This window comes from Gekko japonicus, unplaced genomic scaffold (assembly GCF_001447785.1).
Source record: "Gekko japonicus isolate JY-2015 unplaced genomic scaffold, Gekko_japonicus_V1.1 scaffold7640, whole genome shotgun sequence".
NCBI lineage: Eukaryota > Metazoa > Chordata > Lepidosauria > Squamata > Gekkonidae > Gekko > Gekko japonicus.
This window is the reverse complement of record NW_015177267.1, coordinates 8,094-14,645: the sequence shown is the minus strand read 5'-3', so window position 1 is coordinate 14,645 and position 6,552 is coordinate 8,094. Positions and strand designations below refer to the sequence as shown.

Below are 6,552 nucleotides of genomic sequence, written 5' to 3'. Positions count from 1 at the left end.
CTTAACCACTTGAGCCACCGCAGCACTAGGTTAGTGGTCCCTAAAGTCTCCTCCTGCTATAATCTCTGCTAGGGAACTGTGCTATATGATGGAAGCAAGGAGAATAGAAAGATTGGGCAGAGTTTGCTCAGTAGCTGTGCTAAGTTTATGGATCAGCCACTCTCAGTATTTGATCTCCTTACTTTCAGAGGGCAAACTAACCCCTCCCCCCAAAGGAGGGGCATCAAATTTACCAGAAGTGGGCAAAAATGATAAAAACTTGTTTTCAACTCCATTCTATTATTTTATAATTCTTTTATATTCTGTACCCCTTTAAAATTAGGTTTTCAAAACATGAGGAGGTGGGAAAGCAAAAGGGGGATGATAGCTCCCCAGATCTTTCTGAGCATTGGCTAGACAGGGCTACACTGGTATGGAAAACGTTGTTGTTGATTGTTCCTAAGATAATTATGTTTGAGGATATTAAACAAAGGCTGCAGTCACATGGAACATTAGCCACACTACAGAGATGGAAGATAGGCGGATTTTCCGGGCGCGATCTCACCGGCACATCTGGGAAGCGTAGCGCTCCCGTGGGTCACCCGAGGCTTCCTGCCGAATACGCGCGGCAAAACTGCGGGGCAAGGGCGGGCATCTGATCGCATTTCCGGTGGCATCCGGCACCCACCCATGTCCCCTCGCAAAAAGCTTCCCCCCCCCAAGTCTCCATGGATGCACACAAGCACCCAACGGACCATGCACATACTTCAGTGTACAGGGAAAAAGCATTATTTTGCCCCGGGGCTAACAGCTACGCTCCCCCCCCCCGCATTTTCCTGCCCGTGTGACCGGAGCCATACAACAACAAAAAACACATACAACCCCCTCTCCTCTACAATATGTCCCCAGATGGAGACACCACGTCAAATGCCGAAGAATGCCACAGTTGAAACTGAATTTATACTCCTGGGACTTTCCAGCAACCCCAAAGCCCAGCTCCTGCTTTTTGGTCTCTTTCTGCTCATCTGCTTCGTGACCCTGATTGGGAACACCCTTATTCTTCTCATCATCAGTTTCAACAGGACACTCCACAACCCCATGTATTTGTTCCTGGGCAATCTCTCTGTATACTACTTCCACTGTTCCCAAGATGCTGATGAATTACCTCTCGCAGGACAAGACTGTCTCTCTAGCTGGTTTCTTCTCCCAGATGTACTTCTTCATCTCTATTGGTGGCACTGAATGCTTCCTGCTGGGTGTAATGGCATATGACTGATATGCTGCCATTTGTCATTTATTGTACTACGGTGTGCTCATGAATCCCAAAGTTTGTATCTGCTTAGCAGCTGCTGCTTGGATTTTAGGTTTGGCTAACTCAGGTGTGCACTCTAGCAAGATATCTCTTTTGTCCTTCTTTTGCGACAATGTCATTCAACACTTTTTCTGTGACATCCCACCCCTTTTCCAACTGTCTTGTTCTGACACCCAGGCCAATCAAATTGCTACCTTTGTGGTGGGCGGAGGGGCGATAATGGGTTCCTTTCTGGTTACCCTGGTGTCTTATGTCTACATAGTCTTGGCCATACTCAAGATCTGCACCAAAGAAGGGCGCCTCAAGGCTTTTTCAACCTGTGCTTCCCACCTCACTGTAGTCAACATCTACTTCAGCACCATAATCTTCTCATACATGAAGCCCAACTCCATATACTCCCAGGAGCAGGACCGAGCCTTGCCTGTTCTGTATGGTATCCTTACACCTATGCTTAATCCAATCATATACAGCTTGAGGAATAAGGATGTGCAAGGGACACTTCGGAAAGCCACAGGCAGGACTTAATAGGATAAAGCAGTGAATTTATAAGCCATAGACAATTGTGGGTAACTTTCTTTAGCATTGTTATTGAAGAATTAGTACTCAATGCATGTATTAAATGCAATAAAATAGTCTTATGAAATGCTAAAGATGAATTTATTTGTGATATAAGCTTTCATGAGTCACTATTTGAAGAAGAAGGGAGAGTTGCATTCAATCAAGAGATTTATACCCAGATCTACAAATGTCAGAGGGTGGGACACATGTTAGAAGCCTTCATTTTAAAAATTACAGTCAGTAGTTTCAGGCACACTCAAGTATTTCTCCATAGCTGGTAGAACTTTGATATACATATTTAGAATAGTGAGTCTTTATGCTATATCATAAATCACTTTTGAAATTATCCTGTGATAGAAATGGTGCTCTGAGAGACAGTGTTTGGAGCACACTGGAAGGGGTTTGGAATTTCGCCAAAATCTGGCCTCTACCCATAAATTTAGATCTAAAGTATTTGGACTGCCTAAAATCTGGTTGATGGTATCAAATACAAATCCCCCACCATTACCCCCACATGACACTATGAATTGCTAGATCTGTTGGACTACAGTAATGGGGAACTGGGTCTCAGAATTTCTAGGCTCTATACACAACTCTGTCAACATTCTTAACTTTTACTCCTGAGTTATAGGGCATGAATAGTCTGTGGAATAATCAAAATGAAGTGTAGTAGAATAAGAATTCTGAGTAATATTTCCCATTTCTTAGTGACAAGGGTAATGTTACAATGTTGTGTAGCCAGTCAGAAATTATTATCTGACTTTGCAAATGACAGTAACATAGTGAATGTGTTATAAACTGATCAAAATGCATACTGAAAATACCCTAGGAGATTTGCCATTGACTATAATGGCCCCACAGGGTATAATGAAGCTGAAAAATTTGGGATTCAAGAATTAATTCGGAATTCTCTTATCAGTAAAAAAAAATCAGATTAGAGAATCTGATTCAGTTTAACTAATGCCTGAATCATGCCAAAAAGACATGATTCGGGTATTAATTTAGCTCAGAAATGCTGAATGCATATCCCTAGTGTCTAGTGTCTGACAAAAAAAACCCTTCTCAATACAAAGAAGAAGAGAAGAAGACCCTACAGGAGGCAGTAAGACGTATCGTTCCTTGTCTGTCTCCAGATTGCTACTCTTAGGTCAATTTACTCTTTCACCTAGGAAATAGTCTGACTCTCACAGCTAGTGATGTAGTTATGACACTTTGTCTCAAGTTAGGAGTGTGGACTCTAATCGGAGATCCAGGTTTAATTCCCCACTCCTCCACATGCAGCTGCTGGTGTGACCTTCTCAAAAGAGCTCTCTCAGCCCCACCTACCTCACAGGGTGTTTGTTGTGGGGAAGGGAAGGGAAAGGAGATTGTAAAACACTCTGAGACTCCTTTGGGTAGCAAAGGGCAGGGTATAAATCCAATCTCCAACTCCTCCTCCTCCTCCTCCTCCTCCTCTTCTTCTCCCTTTTACTATCAAGTATATTAGTTCCTAAATAAACCTGTATCTACACTTTAAGCAGGTTGTGCACCTTTTCTGTGTTCACCACTCTGTCAATACTCATGATCATAAATGTGTGGTTACCCCCATGTTACTTGTATTCTGTCATTACAGCAGGTAGAGGAGTTTGTCACACTCACCATTCTTGCAGAATACTATCATGTAAGAGCCAGTAAGGTAGAACAAGGACAGGGAAACCTCGGCTGCAATAAGGGGACATTGAGAACTTGGATATGTGAGGAAGAGACATAGAGCACCAGAAGTCATGCATGTAAAATGATGTATAATGTATGATTCATTCAGTCTTCACAGTAGCCCCAAGGAACAATTGCTGGAACACCTAGAATCCTCAAACATACATGGCTTTGAAAAGGTATTATTTCTGTCATTTTACCCCCTCCCACTCTTACTCCATTCAAGAGACTGTGCTAATGACCCCAGTGAGTTCTTCTCTTGATGCTAGTTATTTCCATCACCTCCAGGGGAAAGTGTCTGCATTTGGAAAACAACTGCAACTACAATTGCTTCTGTCTTATAAAAAATTCAGTAATAGCAGAGATGGCAGGAAGGTTCTCTGGTGGTGGATAAAGAACAGCACTAAAAAGCTCCAACTGAGACACACACAACTTGGGCTTCTTCTGAGGAAGAAGATCTCATTGCCACTGACTGGCAATCCCAACAGCATTCTGAGACCTGTAATCAATCAATATGCCTAGCAGGTAAGAAATGGTTCTTACTGGATATCGTTCAGAGAGTTCTTGTAATGACTCTTGTAAAGAGGCTACCCTGGCTGCCAGTTTGCTTCTGGGTACAACTCAGAATGTTGCTTATTACCCATAAACTTCTTCACTGTATGACTCCAGAATACCTGAAGGAGTGTGGCATCCTATGTAAACTTTTCTATTAATTAAGATCATCTTAATTGCTACCAATTAAGATCATCATCCTCAAAGACCCTGTGCTGGATACTTCCTCCTTCAGAAGCTAGGTGGGTAAGCAGCCTTCTTCATAGTGATGCCCAAGATTCTGAACTCTGTCCCCAGAGAAGCTCACCTGGCACTGAATTTTCTATCATTTACGTGTGAGTCAAAGATAATTTTATTCCCCCAAGCTTTTTCTGCCAAACGTCTTTTTGTGTAACCACTTCCACAGCTTTCCTTCCTCTATTCTGTTGGAAGTCTGTTTCTAATTTTTAGGGGCGGTCTTTCTAGGGTTTTACAATCTTCCCAAATTTAATCTGGCCTATAATCCACCATTTCACTGAGCAAATTGGATGCCTTCCTCTGGAAAAGTAATAGCATACATGTCATAATTCAAACTGTTTTGTCTGTAGATGTTTTATTTGATGATGTAAATAGCTTTTATTTTTAAGTTTCTTCTGTTTTTGTTGTTTTTGTTCTTTCACTTTTGAGCACTTATTGTCAGTTGCCTTGAATATATTAATATGTAGAGGTGGAATATGAATAAATAAATGTTGACAGACTTGAAAGTCAGATTTCCTCTCTCGGTTTACTTTCTCCCTTAAATTCCAGCTTTTGTTTTTATCAAACTCCCAAACCTATTTATGGATTCGGATCCAGCCAGCTTTTGGGTCAATCGCACCAATTTGTCCTCCATACTACAGTTTTTGTCCATGCAGATCCCATGATCCTCAGCCAAGTCTTTTTGGGTGGTCAAAGGGAACCTCTCCTCCCTTTTTTCACCAGCTGAAAAACTGGTTGGATCCAGTCCATGAGGTATAAAAGCCTCAAAGAATGTGGAGCATGACTGGTCAGCTTTGAAAAATCAGATCGCAATGGAGCAAGGCTGTTTATGGATCAGTTTGTAAGACTGAGGACAGCCTTCTTGGATAATAAAAGGCAGCATGAAAGGAGTGGTGCTTGAGTTAAGTAATTCTGCCCACTTTCATTTAGAAAATTAAAAGGGGAAACAACACAAAGGTATATGGTTTAGGAAGAAAAGTTTTTCTGAAGTTGCTTTGAAGTATGAAAAAAGCCACAGCAAAACAAAACTACTGTCTTCCTTCAGCCGTACGATCAATAAGACTATATCCTACAACCAATGTCCACTCTAAACTGGAGAGTCCTGTGAGCACAAATTCCATTTTGTGAACTGCTGGCATTAAAGTTGTGAGCAAGCGACTTGGCTACTGCATAAATTAGTTGCTCTGGAGCCATCCTTCCTGAGCTGAGATAAAAATGTGTGAGTTGGAAGCTAAAAAAACGTGAGCTAGCTCACACTAACTAAGCTTAGAGGGAACACTGCGTACAACTCCACTTGGAAAAATCTGAAGCTTTTGTCCAGCCTCCGGTGCTTTCCTCTGATTGAAATTGCTCTTCTCTTGAAGAAAGGTTGAAGGAAATCTTTAAACTTTGCTGAATAGAGAGGTAGCATTCAAGCCAATAGCCAGTGCCCAACACATTTCTTTCTCAACTGGTCAAACCTCAATATGGATGACAACGCAGGGTCAAGGGAAAAAGCTAAGAGGAAATGGGAAGAGAGCAAGCTTGAATACATGACAGGATTCCAGGGCAGTCAGGGTAGGACAAATGAAACAAAGAAACAAACCTGCTCTGGGGGCAATAATATAATTTTAATCAAGAAATGTTGACTGTCCTGCCAGCAGCCACTCTACTGAAAGCTTGGATCAAAGGATGGTCAAGTTGGTACCAGGTGAGTGTTCATCAAAGCCGTGGTGACCACCAAGAAGGACCAATTCCTAGCATCCTTGTCCTGAGGCCATGGCTGTCAGGGACATACAGTTCATTGCTACACTCTTCCCTACCAGACGTTTTTTCTGTCCTTGTTTATTAAAATATTCAAAATGTATCAGAATTCCTGTTATCTTACTGCATAATGCACCGGCGTAATCTTCGCGGGGGCTGGGGGGCTGGCGCCCCCCCGAAATTCCTACCCACCCCTCGCCCTCCCAAGCCTCTGTTATGGCCAGCGCCGGCGGCTGCCCCTTACCCGAAGCGGAAGAGAGCCGACGAAGGAAGCCGCCCGGCCCCAGTCCCGCCCCCGCCGAGAGCGGCCGTGGGAACACGTGTGCCTCCGTTATGGCCAGCGCCGGCGGCCGCCCCTTACCCGAAGCGGAAGAGAGCCGGAGAGCCGACGAAGGAAGCCGCCCGGCCCCAGTCCCGCCCCCGCCGAGAGCGGCCGTGGGAACACGTGTGCCTCCGTTATGGCCAGCGCCGGCGGCCGC

The 6,552-nt window shown here is 43.6% G+C and overlaps 1 pseudogene; it reads left to right on the top strand.

Annotated features, from left to right (window-relative positions):
• Positions 1-894: 894 nt before the first annotated feature.
• Positions 895-1,816, top strand: LOC107124900 (annotated as a pseudogene).
• Positions 1,817-6,552: the final 4,736 nt, after the last annotated feature.